At 47.4% G+C, this 18866-nt stretch overlaps 1 protein-coding gene across 4 annotated transcripts in view; it reads left to right on the top strand.

The window, feature by feature from the left end:
• Nucleotides 1-18866, top strand: part of LOC147114920 (sodium/potassium-transporting ATPase subunit beta-1-interacting protein 3) — a 942742-nt gene that overhangs the window by 411333 nt on the left and 512543 nt on the right. The gene's annotated exons all lie outside the window — the stretch shown is intronic.

Consider the following 18866-nt stretch of genomic DNA (forward strand, 5'->3'; position numbering starts at 1 on the left):
GGGGGTCGGCGGGGGGGTCGGCGGGGATGTCGGCGGGAGGGTCAGCGGGGGGTTCGGCGGGAGTCGGGGTCGGCGGGGGTCCGTGGGGGGGTCGGCGGGGGTCGGGGTCAGCGGGGGGGTCGGCGGGAGTCCGCGGGGGGGTCGGCGGGGGGGATCCGCGGGGGGGTCGGCGGGGGTCCGCGGGGGGGTCGGCGGGGGTCGGGGTCGGCGGGGGTCCGCGGGGGGGTCGGCAGGGGTCGGGGTCGGCGGGGGGGTCGGCGGGGGTCCGCGGGGGGGTCCGCGGGGGTCGGGGTCGTGCGCCACTCTGGTCATGTCGTGCGCACGACTTACGCTGAACGAAAAAACCTTCGGTTTTTAGAGGGTTTCGGTTTTTGGAAGTTCGGATAAAAGGTAGTCTACCTGTATATCCATTTTAGGTATTTCCTGGCCTTTATATGTCACTTTCACCCTTATTTTTCCTTTGGGGTAGACTTTTTGCCCTGTATACGTCTTCAAGACAATCTCTGTAGCTTTCAAGGGTATGTGTGAAAATAGCCGCTTGTAGTCTCTTTGATTTATGACTGTTAGCGCTGACCGTGTCCAATTCCATTTTCACTTGGACTCCGTCTATCTTGAGTGTAACCCAGATAGTCTGGTGATCCTCCATTTCTGTTACCTTATGTAGTTTCAGACAACCCAGCTCCTTGATTCCGGAGTCTGTGTCACTTTTCTGTTTGTCTGAACCACTGTCCATCACCTGGTGTACCTTTTTGTACTTCTCCTGTGGAGATTTCTTACTGTTGGTTTTCTTCCCAGACCTGCAGACTCTTGCTATGTGTCCTGCTTTCCCACACTGTCTGCACACTTGGTCCTTGAACCAACAATCTTTCTGGTCATGTGTTGTTCTGCCGCAGCGATAGCACTTCCCTGTTCCATAGGACATTTCATTGGTGCCATATTCTTGCGGTCTCCGTTGTATCTCTGCAGCGCCCCTTGCGGCTGCTTCGTGTGATACTGCCATACTGAAAGCTTTGTCCAGCGTAAGGTCCTTTTCTGATAGAAGCCGTTTCTGGGTTCCTTCACTTTGTAGCCCACACACAAACTTGTCCCTTAACGTATCTGCTAGTCCTGCTCCAAACTGGCAGTGTTTCGATAGCTTGCGCAGTTCCGTTAGGTACTCAGCATTGCTTTCGTCTTTGTGTTGGTTCCTTTTATGGAACTTAAATCGTTCTGCTATCAGCAGCGGTGTGGGGTTTAACTGATTCTGTAGAATTTCTACTATGCTTTCAAAATTCTTGTTTACCGGCTTCTCTGGGGTTATTAGATTTCACAGTAACCCATAAGTTTTTGCACCCATGGGATTTAACAGAACCAGTGCTTTATTAACATCTGGCACTTCATTCGCCCTGCAGTACACCTCAATACGTTCCACATATGTCGCCCAATCTTCGACTTCATTGTCGAACGTAGAGATACTGCCACTCTTCGGCATCCTTGGGTGTGAGTTAACTGTCAAAAATGGCGCCTCCCGCGCTTCCCCTTCTTCTCCGCTGACACAAAATGGCGTCTCCCGCGCTTTCCTTCCTTCCCGCGCTCGCCCTTCTTCTCCGCTGCGGCTTCTAAAAATGGCGTCTCCCGCGCTCTTTCTTCTTCTCCGCGGCTCAATGGCGTCTCCCACGCTCCCCTTTCTTCACCTAGCGGACCCTGTTCAGCCCGTGAGCCCTGGCTGTGCTCTGCGCATTCTTTTTATATTTTTTGACGCCGCTCAGTCTAGAACCCGGCTGTTTCTCTACCCTCTCTCTCTCCGGTTTGTTTTCTTTTTCTCGACGCCGCTCGGTATTCAACCCCCGGCTGCGCCCTGCGCTCTTCACCCTCTGTCTTACCCTGTCGACGCTGCTTGGCTTTCTCTCCGCCGTCGGTCGGCTCCAGCCGCCGCTGCTCGGGAAGGGTCTGCGCTGGACCTGTCGTCGGTCTCTTGCTGCTCGTCGTGGCTGGGGAACCAAGCCCGGCTCTCCACAGCCTCCCCTGCGAAGTTCAACTCTACCTGACTGCTGGGCGGTTGCTCGTGGTCGACGTCCGTGTTCCTGGCCTCGACTTTTTTTTTTATGTTGCAGGTAGATTCGAATCGACACTCGTTGCCACTGTTGGATCCGTGGTTCAGTGGATATGCTGTTATTAAATAATCACACGGATGCTGTACATTAACAATAAACAGGTCTTTACTGGAGGAGGGTAGTCTCAAGACTGGGGGTACAGAGGCATGCGCAAAGCTTATATACAGGTGTGGTCACTGCCGGTACTACAGTATACAGGAGCTGTAAAAGTAGTTCTGACTTAAAGGCACATACACTACAGCTAATATCCAACTTTCACCCACAGCCTCCCTATTCGACCATGGCAATCCCCTTTCTCACCCCAGGCTGTCTGGTTACAGCTTACTCACAGACTTTTAATTTTAAGCAAACGTGTTACATGTCATATATAATTCAGGTTATCATTGCAAAAAATTGATGATTACAGACTTCTACATTTAATTGTTACACATGATTATAAATCCATTACTGAGATTAGTAAGATATCGATGATTATAAGATATTAAAACAAGTATTCTAAAAAACAGCTAATCCATGATAATCTTACACTCAGTTGCATCAAACCAATAACTGGGATGGGCAATAAATACGGGCCTTTCCAGCAATGCCTACATCCCAAGAATTAATCAAAAAATTTAACCTCAGCAGTTTTCTATACAGAAGCTAACACTGTACTGAATCCAGAGAAGCTTGTAGGGGGTTTCGGGTGGCGCGTGCACCCAGTCAGTTATGCCCCCGACTGCCTGTGAGCAGTTCGAATCGCTCCCACACCCCTGGGTTCTAGACACCGGACTTAGGTGCAGGCAGCGATACAGAAAAAACAGAATAACACAGTCTGATGAGAAACCACTGGTAGACAATTACAGGCATTAACAAATAACTATACTTATACAGGGAATGGGGAACACACGGCACATCGAGGGAAAACAAACTACATTAACAATCCCCTTATCCTTATCCCACCCCCTATACCTAACTAGATTAAGCTATGAGGGGCCAGGAATTCATGCTCACCAATCCAAGGCCTGTTGCTTTAACAGTTGCGAGTTTTGAGGTTTGGCCTCCTGTCCTTTGGGGTACTCCATCGCCACGTGGTCTCAGGGCGCAGTGCTGGAGCTGTTGCTGCAACACGCCTTTCCTCTTCTCAGCTACCGTCGTCGTCTCGTCGCGATGGGTTCTCTTCTTCTTCTCCCTCGGGTGGTCGTCGACGGTAACGTCGCGTTTGGCGGTCTTGACAGCCGGTTTGATTTTACTACCCAAGCGTCAAAACGCCAGCATATTCGTCTAAATTCTCCCCCAAGCGCCAGCTTATAACTAGGCGTTCGGTCTTTATCAATGCGTCTTTTGCTGCCCTTCTCGTCTTTTGCTGCCCTTCTCTGCTCTTGTCGGGTCTTTACCTTTTTCTTCGTCTTGCCTTTTCTCGCCTCATTTCGTCTGCCCCTTTTCATGGCCCGTGTGTCCTGGGTGACTTTGGACTTGGGTCTCGTTCCCCTCTCTGCGATTGGTATGGATATCCTTGGTTGTTAAACAAAGCAGGGGGTGAGAAGAGAACCTGCCACGAGGCCAGGGCACGAGTATGAGCGGCAGCAGCCCAAGAGGTCAGAGTCGAGAGGGCAGAGCAAGAGAGTAAGAGAGAGATTGCCACTGAGGGCCTACAGTTATACTCCTTCGGATGGCCCTTAATCTGCGTGCCAAATCAGGTCAGTCCATTGTTTAACTTTTGGCAGGCTGTTTTAAATGATTATACCAATCTAAACTAACTGGCTTTAGATGGCTGTTTATCGCACCTGATGGCCCGATGTCCGAGTTGTATTGTCATTAATGCATTCTAATCGGCCTGTCCAGCCTTGGTGGCTTCCTTAAGCTGTTTCCGATTATTTATGCGGACAAACTAATGGCCTCATGCTTAGGCCTAACTGGGTTGATCTGTTCCAATCTGACGCAATGCATATTCAGAGTTTGCCTAGCTGTCTGGCTTTTCAAACACAAAGTCCTTTCACAGAAATGCATTTTAAGTTTCGATTTCCCAAACTGCCTGCTCTGTGCTGCAGAGTCCAAGCTTTTAAAATCTTATAGGCTTTTGGTCACGAGGTGTGGACGCCATCTTTTTGGGTACCCTTTTTAAATTGTCCATGCAGGGTCCCTTTTATTAATAACCTTGGGGCAATGTGGGAATTTTGCGAATCTTACAGCTCACATCATCATACCCTATATGCCTCTTTGAGTTATTAAACTTGTATTATGATCCTTTCAATGCATCAAATAAGGCAGCCCAAGAGATTAAATAGTACTACTCCTTCCTTCTTGTCAAATCTAGGCAATGTGTGCCTGATTGATGCAGGCTCTTTGGTGTAGCAGTATCACGGTTGATTACCTAGTAGAAGCCTAGTGTTGCACAGCAGGAAGAACAAAATGGAATAAATAAACTAGACATCTGATTATATTTTTGCTGTATCTCTCTCTCTTTCTCTCACTCTGTGTCAGATATACAGTTCTACCTTGCTGATCCAAGCTATTGTATAAAAATAACAAATTTTTCTTCCGTGCGATATGTTCGAAAAGATTTCTGTCACTTTAATACGATATATAACACCTTTGTTAGAATACTCAGGGTTTACGCCAAGAAGTACAGATAATATCTTACTATTCCCCATGACAAAACTTTCATTATTCATTTTCTGAAAGACGAAACCATAGAAACAAAGTAATGTTATGACAGTCGGTTACCTTTCTCGCTGATCCCTCCTAAACATTCCAAGCACTAAAGCAGTAATTTTTACTGCAAAATATGAATACTTCAGTAAAAAGTATTGAGAAATTTGAAAAGTCTGTACTAAATTAAATTTTCAGCTTGTGCACATGATGCTTTGAAATGCTCAAATGTTAAAATGTATATTTTATTTAGCAGTGTGATGCAGAGGTTAGTGATATTGTATGAATATTAGCTTCTTTGCTCTGATTTCCAGTGCACTGTATGCCAGAGAGCAATGGACTGCCATGGCACAGGGAATCTTGAGCTCTTATGATGGAGTACTAGCTGGTACCTAGAATGAAAGTCTCCTCTCTGCCAGCTGTAAGATAAGAACATTTCCCATTCCCAGCACTGATATCTCTTACCTAGATGAGCAAAAAAAGGGAACTTACAATACTGTAATCAAAATCAAGGCCGGAATTTTGCCAGCGCTCAGTGGATGGGATGGGTGGCGGGTCAGCTGTTAAATTCAAAATGATTGCCAGCGGGTCGGGAACCTGCTGTCAAAACGTGCACACTGGACTTTCCCGATGTCGGGTCTGCCAGCGCTGAGCAAACCCAACAGGCAACGGCAGGGGAGGCAATTAAAATCATTAGTGGCTTGTTTACAGCCACTTAACAATGCTTTTTTTCTAGCTTTTGAATTTGACAGGTCGCCCACTGGTTTCCCGCTGTGCCTAGACCTCATCTGTAAAGCTGAGACGGGAGGTCACTAAACATTGATTCAGCTGATGAGTTGACAGCTTCAAATGTCAAGTCAAAGCTCCCAGCTGATTGAGAAATGTTCCCTTAGCCACTAGCTTCTCTAAATTGCATTTACACTACAGATTCAGAGTGCTGCAAGTCTTTACACAAGTCTCCATCCTGTCTGACCTCTCCCACCATTGACAGATCACTTCTGTCATCTCTACTTCATCTGCCATCTATTCCATCAGCATTGGTGCACTTTATACTGTCTCGCCTTGGTCCTCAGAATCCCACCATGATTAGCCCGAACACCAACATCACCAGGCACACCAGCAGCACCAACAACAACATCAGCCTTCTCCGCAATCAATTGTTGCTGCACAGGACAGAGGGCATCAGCACGCGACCACATTGCTGCCCGAGATGTCAGGGATGGCCTCACCATGATCAGATTTACTTCACTTGATGCTGTACACCCTGGCTGTCACATGATGCACCAGGTTAGCACCACCCCACACCAACACCATAAAGCATCCCTACAATGCCCAAGCCATTCCTTTCAAACTCATCAGCATTGCAGGGGATACTGTTATGTCTCACCATTCACTGCAACTCACTAAGCCACTTCCAAAGTTGCACACAAATCTGTCCAAGAACGCAAAGAGTTGAAAATAAAGATTTCAATGTTTGACAGCACATTAACAGAAACTTTACATGAACATTGGATAAAACATACAAGTGCCTACCCTTGTGTGTTGTTAGTTGTATGATTGGACTAGGATGAGGGTGAGTGTGAGGGGTGGCTAGTGATATGGGGAAGTGATAATGTAGATAGAGAGGGATGGGTGGAGGTGCAAGATAAGTTGGTGTGGGTAAGGATGTGTAGAAGCAGGGTAGGGAAGACAGAGTGATGGGGATGTGATGAGTGGCACAGCAGGATGAGGTTGAGTGTGGCTTTGTACTAACGTTTTGTGATCTACTGAGATCATTGAAAGGTTTGCACCACTGCAGCCTGGTCCTCCTGACAACATCCCTGCTTGTGTCCTCCTGTGCAATGTGCAACCAGGCTGTGTTGGTCTCCTAGGGAGGTCTCTTCCGCCCATTGTAAGGGAAGAGAACCTCTCTGCGTGCTGTGACACCCTCCATAAGCATATGGAGGGAGTCATGGGAGAGCCTGGGTGCAGCCCTGCACCTTTGTGTAGTGTTTGTCAGTGTTTGCAGCACCTCAATGCTGTAGAACACTGACAGGACAACTGTCAAAAGAAAGTTGCGCTTGGTCCCTTTAAGGAAACCGGCTGATGATGGCCATCAAATGACATCATCAGACCCGCTTCCTTCAATTGGCCGGGAAATGCGCTGGGCGGGCTTAACAAGCCCAATCAGGGGAAAGTCATTTCGGAGGCCGGGTTGGAGCCAGCAGCGGGGCCGCGACCCACCACTGGCGTCGCCCACCACGGACCCACCGAGGTAGGGAAAATCGCGACCTAAGTTTCTAATGGGTTGAGGTTCACAACTCAAAACTGACCGTAGTTAGGTATCAAACTATCAGTCTTAGAGATAGAAAGAAAAGAAAGACTTGCATTTATATAGCGCCTTTCATGACCACCGGACGTCCAAAGCACTTTACAGCCAATGAAGTACTTTTTGAAGTGTAGTCACTGTTGTAATGCCATATGGAAGGCTGGTATGGAAAGTGGGTGAAAGCATATTGGTACTGAAGGGGCTGCTCTTCAGACATTGGAGTTAATGTACATTGGGTTGTTTAGAGGGTCCTTCATTTTACACTATATCTAGAAATGTTTGATATATGTTCAGAGGGTGTTAAAACTAGAAAATTTCCCATTTCCTAGCACTGATATCTTTTACCTAGATGAGCAACAAAAGGATCTTACAATACAGTAATTGAAATTTAAAAAAACTTTGAAATGCTGTTGTAAACAGTAGGGATCCCTGCACAGTACAGTCACGGTGTGTAAGCTTGTTTTTTCTACTGATCTATAAAATTTGTTTGGAATGGTTGCATAGAATTATTGCTGTCACCCCTCAAGGTGATATTTGAGTTTTTATTCATTTTATAAATGCACTGTTCAATCTGTTACTGAATCATACAGATCTGGAAGCCTACTGCTTTAATTATTGGATCAGCTGACCTCAGTTGAGGCAAATACGGCTATACTACAATTGGCCTCAGTTTCCCTAAGCTAGGGAAAGAAATAAAACCTCAATGTTCATACTCCTCGTCTCTATGCAGCGATTGCTACTGGAAAGTGTACTGTGTGAATGGCGGGTAAGGTAACATCAAGCTTTGCAGTGATGCACCTCACTGTCAAATGAGTTACTGACTGTCTCCTCTCACAGATGAAAAATGGCCAATTGGCTAAGATAACGGAGAATGGTCAGGGCCTGTGAACCATACCCTGCATACATCAGTGCCTTGAGGGGAAAAAGTTGGGAATGTTAAAAAAAAAAAAATCAAATATAATGCAATTTTACTGTGCCTCTAAAAAGAATTGGTGCTATTTTTTGATAGTGTTATGACAAAAACATTTTATCACATTTCTTCACTGACAGAACAATAGTAGTTCAGCTATTAAACTAATGCACTGTAACAGGTGTAACACAGAAACAACTCACTGGCTATTCTCATGCTACTTTAACTGGGAAGATTTTGACTTTTTGTAACAGTGTAAAATGGATGATAGCTAATTGACACCCCGTTTTACATACCTTCAACAAAATTTGGGAGCAATGTAAAACGGGCTACCGATTCGTTATCACCCGTTTACACTATCGCACAAGGTTAAAATCTACACCCCCTCCCCGTGTTCTGTATGCCTCTATTAGCTCGATCATTGCAATGTGTCCCTGTTCAGATCATTGGCTCTGATATTTTCAAGAACCATTTCAATACATAGAATCATAATCATTATTTATTCTTTTAAGGCATGTTAATTAATTAGTTCAACATTTAATTGGTGTTGTGTGAGGAGAGGAAATTAGCCATGACAAACCAGCAGCTGTGGTGTCCAGCTTAATAAAGGGCCCTTGTGCTTTGCTTTGTTTGATGAAGAAACAGCCTTTAAATGAAGGCAGACTATTGGAGTAGCAGTTCGAATACACGTTGAACCACTCTTGATTGGAATATAAATGAGGTCCTAATGAAATAAATTATTGGGCCAGAATTTGCTGGCACAATTACAGCGAGTTTAATGCACACAGCATTATTGGTTTGTAAAGCATCTACGAATGTGAGTTGTGAATCGCCACAAATTGTTGGCCAAATTTCGTCGCTCCGCTATTAGCCTCGCAAAATTGACACCGTCAACCTCCCTGAGAGTTTCAAGAAATTGCTGCATTTGTGCATTAATTACCACAGAAAGTTAGGGCTGGTGCTTAACATTGTAAGGACCCGTTTAATGAAAAGATTGATGTTTCTGCAATGTCACTCAACCTCTCCCACCCAGAAAGGCATGAATTGATTTCTGTGGAGTCTCATTCCTGCAGCTTTAAGTAAAGCTAACCTCACTCAAACATCACAAACATCAGCCCCTTGCTGAGCGCACAGCCTGTCAGCAGTGCATTCAGTGCTAGGCTGTGCACTACAACCATTATAATTAGCAGGTAGCATGAAGTTGACGTGCTGCCTGCGCTCCTTGAATGGGCGTTGACATATCGCACATCATGGTGCCTGCACCCGTTTTTCAATGCTATGAAATTTCACCTCCAGAATCACTAATGTTAATGTCCTTTGGTCGTGTTAGCTTAGAACCAGAGCCACAAGCTTGAAGGCTAACAGTAGATTAAATTACAATGGGCCAGATTTTGCTGAAAAAATGATGGTGTCAACACACGGCATTATTAATGCACAAATCGGCCAGCAACTTTTAGCGAGGTAGAGATACCTCGTGAATTGCAAACTGCCACAAATTGCTGGCCGATTTGTGTATTAATAATGGCATGTGTTGACACCCTGTCGAATCTATGAATAGAGATCAGCCTCAAAACCTAAGTAAAACTTCAAATAATTTTTTTTTTAATCACATTTTTAAAAGAACTATAAATTACATAAATTAACTATTTTAAACAAAAATTTAAATTTTTGAAAAAGTTAATTAAAGTTTTTAACGGGGCTAAAAATAAACTTACCTTTCTTTAAAGTATTTTAAAATGATAAACCTGTGGAAAAATGTTTTAATTTTACTTAATTAACCTCTTACCTTGTTAAAAGCAGGCCTTGCGCCTGCTTTTTTCACGCGCAGCTGCTAGGGACTTACCCGCACGGAGAAACCTGTAAAAAAAAAAATCAGAAGTTCCGGGTCTACGCGCTGCCTCTCCGGTGCATGCGTTTGACCTCCGAACTCCTTCCTTCAAGGGAACGGAAGTTCCGGTTTCCAGCACATGTGCAGTGCATGTACAAAACCGGCACTTCCATTGGCCTTACGGGTGAGTACACAGCGCGTACTCACCCGTGGGGACCTGAATTTCTGGCCCTATGTCTTGATCAACACCTTTAAAATAAAACTTGAAAACTATCTAGTTATTGTAATAAGTATAGTTCTGGATGTTTGAATGTTGTGAGGAGCAGGCTGGTTCCTATGCCGCTGGGTCTGCAGAGAATATCATGGGCCAAGGAAAGGAAACCACCGACAATGAATAATGTAGGATGTGAGGCTGGATGGATGTTTTGATGTATTGTAAATTTACTCAATTTATCTTGGGTGGAAACAGCATGACACTTGCAAAATCTTTCCTCCAGGAATGGGTGAATAGAGTCCATGATATAGTAGATCATTTGTAGTCTATGAAAGGAATAGGTTTGCTGGGCTTTTTTTGTTCCATGCTTTCCTGTATCTCATGATGAGCTGCTGCTTCAAGGTGCGCGGTGTAGGTTGACTCACCCTCCAAATTTCTGCCCTTCGCTCACTACCTTTTATTCTACAGTTTTTCTGAGAGCAGGACTTAGCCACATTCTACCATTTCATAGCATCAGAAGCTAGTGCACCAACGCATAAATCAAATACAAACTGGCATTCTGTTCATATTGGTACCTGTTTGCCACCCAACATACTATACAAAGCAAAAACTAGCAATAGGACTCAGGTGATGTGGAATTTGAGGCTGTGCTATTACACCTGATTGGTCCCCAAATGTAGACTGCAGCCAAGAATTAGAATTAAAATATTCAAAAAACTCGAACCAATAATATGGGTAGTGTGACATTGCAATTTACATGATCTATTGAACCTTAGAATTTCAATGTCGAAAGACATTGCATTAATATTTACCCTAGAGCTTTTTCCAACTAGACCAGCTAGGCCGAGGCTGTTATGTAACTCTCAAATGTAAAATTAACACAGTGTCCTCAGTAGTTAATTCTAATTTTCTACTAATATTAATCATATTAAAAATAACTTTACTTAGAACATGCAATCTTATTTTCATATAAAATCAAAAATTACTTCTGTCTTTTAAATTATGTTAACTTTTATAATTTTTTGTTTTGAGTCAACCATATGTGAAAAAGAATTTGGCACATTTTAAATGTAGCTTTTCTGGATCCAAACATGAAAATGTTTTTTTTATTTCCTGCGGTCTAGAAGGTTCAATGAATCTTAAGATTGTGAAGAAGCTGGACATTAAAAAAGTGTGATTGGTCATTTCATTGTTAGTTATCACGGCATATTGTTATATAGCATTTATATTTTTAAAAGTCCTATGTTTCTCCCTAACAGTAGAAAGAGAAAGGTATGCTGTTATGCTATATTTAATCTATGTCTTATTAGCCAGAAAAAATTAACAGGAAGCCACGATGAGAGAGAAGAAAAGGCTATAGGAATATTTTATGTACAACATACTTCGCTATCTTTCTTTAAAAAATAAAACAAGGATAAAAAAAGCTATTAAGAGATCGTATTGTAATTTCTGCCTAGTGTAACTTTGCCATTTTGTGTCTGCTACTCGGCTGAGTTACTCCAGTAATACAGGTTACATTAGGAGCTTGAGTTCATCCCAATGTGGCTTCATTCCTTTTAAGCCAATCCAAAACCATCTGAGCTGGGTAGAATCACAAAGAGTGGCTCAAAAGAGGAGCTGAGGTGTGAATGGCAAATCTCCACAAGGCTGAAAATACTGCACAGCAATGAGGAATTATCCTAGCAGGTGCGAGATGTGATTTTATTAGAGAGAGAGATCAGGATGGATTTTGCAGATTCATAGACTTTCCATCTCTTCTAATATAGCAAAAGGAGGTGATCTGTTTGAAATATTCATGCCCTGTTTACAACCAGCAGTTTTATACAGTTCTGTAGTGCAGTAACTTATTTGGAAGAATGTGTTGCACTTCAAGTGGTCACTTGCATTTAGGTAGATAAAATAAGTGAGCATGATTCTAGTTGCTCTGGTACTAATCCAATGTTGAGCATTCTTTTCATCACCATCATACTAATAACCCTTTTAAATAATATTCATGTTATGACAAGTACAATTCTGTTATGCTGCTCACATGGTGCTGGAAATGTAGAGGACCAATTCATTCTCAGCGATAGGATAAATTAAAAACACTCAAGGGAACCTGGACTATAAAGTGGATGTGCTAAGGATTCCATCATTCCCAATTTTCCCCTCCTCCCCTCGTTTACTGGAGGTGGTCACTCATGCTGTGATATGGTTTCCGCCAATATCTTACCCAAATGCACATTCTTCAATGTAAACCTAGACAGTGAGCGTTAGATATTTGATTATGAGGGGCTTAGGTCAACCATGTCCTCACCTAATGTGCACACAGATATTCATGCATATACACGGTAGATATCACTGGATTTTATTTTTTTCTCACCTCCTTATCCCAGAGATGCTGAGACTCATGATAGGCTTTCCATTACTGTCCTAGCTGAAATTGTCTAACTCAGCACAGCTACGACAACATGTGGTGCCACCCACTGAGCCATCAGAAAAGTGGTGGATGGACTAGGGGTTCTAATATGGGTAAAGGTAACAAAATGCATATTAATAGAGGAAATGTGAAACATTTACACAATGAAGGGTTGTCTATTAACAAAGGTGGAAAATTACATATTTAGATTTGATTGTGACTATTCACTAAATACATTCAGTTTTTATGAAGCTTTTATAAACAATTCTAATCATGCATGAAGATGAATCGCAAAGGTAATTAACTATAAACTGAAGCAATTAACTATAAACTTAACCTTCTAAAGATCAGTGGGTGAGTGTACATTTAGAATATTTTGTGACATTTTAGACATCCTACCTTCAAAAGGACATTGATGCATTTGAGAAGGTTTAATAAGGGGGGGAAAATTTGGTTGCTTTGCACCTCCCGTTAGAGCAACTAGTGCCTGGGCGCGGCGCCGCCAACGCTTCCCGTGAAATTCAGCGGGAGGTTAGCGGCGGCGGTAACAGCGCACCGTGGCGCTGCGCACCACGGCCACGATCTTCGGTAGCATTCCTGACTTACCTGTGGCCAGGGCGACGCTAATTAAAGGTGAGGTGCCGGGCGGCCATTTTTGTTGCTGGCTGCCTGCCAGAACCTGCCCCGTTGCCGTCCAGCACCTGCCCTCGTTGCCGTCCCTGGCCTCCAGACCAGCCCCCCTGCGGAGTGCTGGCTGCACTCCGTGAGCCCGTCACTTCTCTTGAGTGCCGTGCTCTTTTGCTGGCACTCTGATCCCTGGTGGCCCAGCTGGGCCCCGGGTTGCGCTGCGCAAGGCCCCTCCCGCTTCCCTCTTGGGGCACTACCGATGAATTTCGGCCGCGAGGGCGCTAAAAGTACGCCCCGACGAAGTTAGCGCCCCAAAGGGGTATGACTCAATTTTTCCCTGTGGCTTCTTTGACTTAGAGTTCTAAATTACACAGAGAGTTAGAGGTTTAACTTGTTTTCATTGGAATAACAACAATGGAAGGTGCATAATTAAGGTCTTTAGAATGCTAAGATAATATAGATTAAAATAGACTATTTACTTTGGATGGAGCACAGAGCTAGAGGAATACAAACCCTTAAGCCTCAAATTAGACTAGGTATAAGTTTCTTTACTCTCTCTCTGAGTAATGGAAATGTGGAATAAACCCCCAGAAAAGCAGTTAATGCCGTGTTAAGTCCTTTTAAAGGGGGAGTGAATAAAAATATAGTTGGGAATGACACTGAATGTTATAAGGTAACAAAGATGTTCCAATACCTTTTGGGACATGATGACTATTATAATACATGCTTTCCCCCATACTCTGTACTCAAGCACACAGTAAAACGGCAGTTTCTACAAGCAGATATGCACCTCTGAAACTGAAACTTGCAACATTATGTGTGACTTGAATGGGATAGTATGTTGCATCACTTAATTCCTTTCACCATGGTATGATGCAGCAGAGATTATGCAGACTGCCCACTACATTCCTCTGTCCATTTCAAAAAGTAAAACAGAAATGTCAGACCATTATATTCAGGCTAAAACTAATGGTCAAATTTATTTACAAGCAAGTTCATTAAATGGCACCAATGCAGAGCAAGAAACTACCAGCACAAAACTTTGAGCTAGAAATTCGCCTCCTTTGCGCCTCCCGTTAGCACCTCCGGGGGTCGATAACGGGGCGCTACCGTCTTTGTGATCGGGTGCGGCGAGAGTACCAAAGCCCGTGAAATTCCCGACAAGGTTTGCGGTGGCAGTAACCCCTAGCGCCACGATCTCCTACGCCTGGAGATCGTGATGTCATCGTGCTGCGCATCGCCCCAGTAGTGCCCCGGACCTGAAATTCGGTTCCGCCCCCTGCAGCATCGCCGGGCGACAACACCGACAGCTGCAGGAAGCGTTGTCAGGGAGGCTGGCCGCTTGGGGAGTGGTATTTAAAGGTGATGATGGTTGCGTGAAAAAAAAAAATTCTTTATGCCTTACGTCCATTTTTCAGCATTTTCTTTGGCCTTGATCGATCAGCTCTGCACTCTGCTAGAGTGCTTGGGGCTGATTGTGTCGGATCGCGGCTGCTTTCGGCGATGAGGGATCTCGTTTCAATGCTGAGCCTGCAGCGATGGCCCTTCCCTTTAAGGGAGAGAAGGAGCCTCCGTTCCTGGCAGCACTGCACTCGACATTGGGCAGCGCTGCACCGCTACCACCCTATTTCCAGCTTTAGTACACCAAGGGAAGTGGTAGCACTTGATTTAGTGCTCCACTTCCTTCCTGGAGCGCTAACAGCCAATTTACTGGAAGCTCACAATCATTAGTGCCTGGCGCTAATTTTTCAAAATTTCAAAAGTTAGCGCCCCAAATTGAATTGCTCCCCCTTAGTACCTAAACTATTTCAAAACAATAAAGAGTGTTAAATCTTCAGGGGGAAAAATTGGGTTGCGCCCCCATTCACTGGTAGCACCCCAAGAGGGAGGCGGGGCACTACTGGAAGCACCCCGCCTCCCTCTTGGGGCACTGCAAGTGAATATCACAGTGCTACATGGCGCTGCAGGCCTTTCTCTCCTTATTAAAGGGGAGGGGCCTAGCACAATGTGACCCGGGGCCCAGCTGGGCCACCAGGGATCGGACTGCCGGCAAAAGAGCCCGGCACTCAAGAGATGTGCCGGGCTTACGGAGCGCAGCCAGCACCCCGCGGAGGGGGGGAGGTGGCTGCACAGGAGGCCGGGGACAGCAACGGGGGCAGGTACTGGCAGACGGCCAGCAAGAAAAATTGCCGCCCAGCACCTTCCCTTTAATTTGCACCGCCCTGGCCACAGGTAGGCCCCCCTGACCCTGTTGGACATAGCATCCGGCGGTAAGTCAAGGGGCGCGACTGAAGATTGCAGCCGGGGCATGAGCGGTGTACTACGCATGGTAATGACGTCATCGCCAGAGGCGCAGCACCGCCGGGCGCTAACGGTTACCGCCTCCGCTAACCTCCCGCTGAATTTTGAGGGAGGCGTAGCGGCGCCACGCCCAGGCGCTGGTTCCTTCGCACTCCGTTAGCACCCTCTTAGGGCACTAACGGGAGGTGCAAATCAACCGTATTTTTTCCCCTCAGAATTTAATGGCAGGGCCTGATTTGCATGGGAAGCCTCTGTTTCCTGCCCGCAGCCAGCCAGATGGAGAGGCTGGCTGGCTCTGGGCGGGTAGGCCTGCAGTATTAGACAGCAGAGAGGAGGGAGGGATCGTGTGGGGGCCGGGGGGCAGCCGGAGGAACACAGGGGCAAGCAGAGGGGTCTGAAGAGGATCGGGGGCCAGAGGAGCATGGTGGGGGGGAGGCGCAAAGAGGATCAGAGACCGGGTGGCAGGGGGCAGCCGGAGGAGCATGGGGGGGGGGGTTGGTCCGAAGAGGATTGGGGGCCGGGGAGAGGCAGGAGGACCATGGGGGTGGGAGGTCATTGAAGGATCGGGGGCCGGGACCAGCACGGAGTGTGGGGGTGGATCTGAAGTGATCATGGGCCGGGAGGAGCACGGGGTGGGCTGGAGGAGTGTGGGGGGTGGTGGGGTGTCAGCAAAGAGCAGCGGCCAGAGGAGCAGGGGTTGCCGGAGGAGTTTGGGCTGGAGAGGCCTCGTGGGGGGAACCAGAGGTCTGTGGTGGGAGGGGGGCGGGGTTCGGTGGCCTGGGGGGGGGATCGGCGGCCTGGGGGGGGGATTGGCGGCCTGGGGGGGATCTCTGATTGTGGGGGGTGGGTGAGGCTGTGACCCTGGATCCAAGTGTAAGGTGTAAAGGCACTTGCCTCCTGGATCCAGCAGTCCTCGTCTTGCATTAGCAGGCGGGTTTCACGAGGCCTGCGAAACCCGACCAACTAAAATTAATTTCAAAATGGAGGTTTAAAAAAAAGGCTTCCACCCTCATTATAATATTTACTAGACAACCCGCCTCCTGGGAGCGGATTGGCTACCTGCCCCATCCCGCCTTCGTTAAAACTGGAAGTGGAATGTTGGAGGCGAGTTCAGGTCGGGATTCAACTTTTTAAAACTTTAACCTCCCACACGCCCCCAACACACAAAATTCCCCGGGGTGTGGTGGGGAGGGGGTGGGGGGTGGGGGGCGGGGGGGGTGCGGTTTGCCACCTCTCTGCTGGGAGGCGGGTTAGCAATTTTAATATTATAATGAGGCCTGAAGCCTCTGCTTCCTTCCAGCCCCCCAAACTCCCCCACCATCAGCTTGCCCCTCTCTGGGGTCAGGGATCTGATCGCCCCCCCCACCCCAGGGATCAGACCCCCACCGGGCCTGGACCACCCTCCCCCCTCCCCCCCCCCCGGCGACTCAGCCCTGGGGTCAGTGATCAGACCCCTCCCAGGGATTGAGCTCACCACCCCCCCCCCGAGATCAGGGATCGGACCTCCTCTCTGGGCTTGGACCCCCCCACACCATCCTGGGCCCAGCACTTACCTGGTCCTGCAGCCTCCTTCTCCACATTCCCTGCATGACTGGAAGTCAGCCTGTCAATCAGGCTGACTTCCAGGTGGGGAACTCGCCCCTGACATCACACACACACGGTGGAGAGCATGCCAGGATCCCGCTGTCTCCCAGGTCCCCCCACACCGTGCGGGTGGGACATGGGAAAATCCAGCCCATGATGTTTGGCTGAAGCAAACATGGCCTAAATAGTTTCTGACAGGCAGGTCTGGCAATGCCTTGATTTTAAAATTCTCATCCTTGTTTTCAAATGCCTTCATGGCCTCGCCCCTCACTTTCTCTATAACCTCCTGCAGTCCTACAACCACGGATGCTCAATGTGGGGAACTAGCACAAAGGGGACTGGGGTCTTGCATTCAAGCTGTACACTAGGTTCAATAAGCCCCGTACTTTCCCTTCCTGCTGCTATTGTGACACATCTTCAGGTAGTGCTAGCTGCACCTCAAAAATGAGGCTGGTGCACGGATGAGACTCTGTTTGTCCTCTCAGGTGGACATGGAAGATACCATGACACTATTTAAAGAAGAGCAGGAGAGGTCTCCTGGTGCCCTGGCCAACATTTATCCCTCAATCAACACCACTTAAAAAAGGGATTATCTGGTCATTTATTTCATTACTGTTTGTGGAAACTTACTGGGCTAGATTTTCAGTATAGACAGTTTTGGGGCGCTAACCTTAGCGCCCGCCCGAAGTTAGCGCCCGCCCCAAAGTAGCGCCCCGTTGCCGGAAATTCAGTGGCTTCGCCCTAAGAGAGTGGTGGAGCGCTAAAAGAGGCGTTCCACTCCTACCTTTAGGCGCTAAGCCGGCGGTCCAGAGGGATAGCGCCCAGGCGGGGCGCAGCACGGGTGCGGTCATTTTTGCACTGACAGCAGACCCCGTGGTGCCGACCAGCTCTTAAAGGGGGAAGGGACGAATTGGTCTGCTGCCACGCCCTGCACACTGCAGCCTTGCAAAGAGGCCTCAACACTGCTGCTCAGCCCCAGGGAGTCATGGCAACGCCAGAGAAGGCCCGTCAGCGTGCCCTGCGCTTCTCAGAGGGTGATCTGGACATAATGGTCACAGCTCTGGAGGTGAGGCGCAAGATCTTGTTTCCAGAGAGTGGGAGGAATCCAACCCACCATGACTACACCAAAGCCTGGAAGCAGATCGCCCAGAGGGTGACGTTCACCGGCGAGGCCCCCAGGACCCACAAACAATGCCGTAAGAAATACAACGATCTGACCAGGATTGTGAAGGTGAGTAGCCTTTCCAGTCTCCTCCTCATTCTTGCATGTACACCTGACATGATGGCCAAAGGGACCTGAAAGTCCTATTGGCCAGCCCTCAGCCAGCAGCATTGGGACAGTCATGAGCATCAAATGGCCATTCGGCACTCTACACTTTGGCCAAGCTATTCCACCATGGGAGGCAGTGCACACTACATCAGGGCTTCACTCTGTCCAAGCTATTCCACCATGGGAGGCAGTGCACACTACATCAGGGCTTCACTCTGTCCAAGCTATTCCACCATGGGAAGCAGTGCACACTACATCAGGGCTTCACTCTGTCCAAGCTATTCCACCATGGGAGGCAGTGCACACTACATCAGGGCTTCACTGCGCACTTACAGCCCGTCCTTTCTCTTGCAGGCTAAAGTAGCGTTTAATCGCCAGGCCCGTGCCAGGGGTGGCCGCGCCAAGCTGCAGAAGCTCACTCGGCTGGAGGAGCGCGTGTGTGTGCTCATGGGAGCCCGTGTGATTGTCCCCACAGCGTGCGGTGTATCCGACCCTCCACTGCCCAGCAATGGTAAGGACCTCGCCTTTTGGCCCTCTCGCGTCGCACTGGCCCATCCGAGCTACCTCCTTTGCCACTGTCCCACCAATGCGCTGAATCCCACCAGTCCTAACTCCCTCGCTGATGCCGTCTCCTCACTCTGAAGCTACTCTTGTGCATTCCTGCTTTCAGCTGGTGACGACCAGGACCCTGAAGCTGCCAGT

The sequence above is a fragment of the Somniosus microcephalus genome, chromosome 7, assembly GCF_052327205.1.
Source record: "Somniosus microcephalus isolate GS21.2 chromosome 7, FLI_Smic_1.0, whole genome shotgun sequence".
Taxonomy (NCBI): Eukaryota; Metazoa; Chordata; class Chondrichthyes; order Squaliformes; family Somniosidae; genus Somniosus; species Somniosus microcephalus.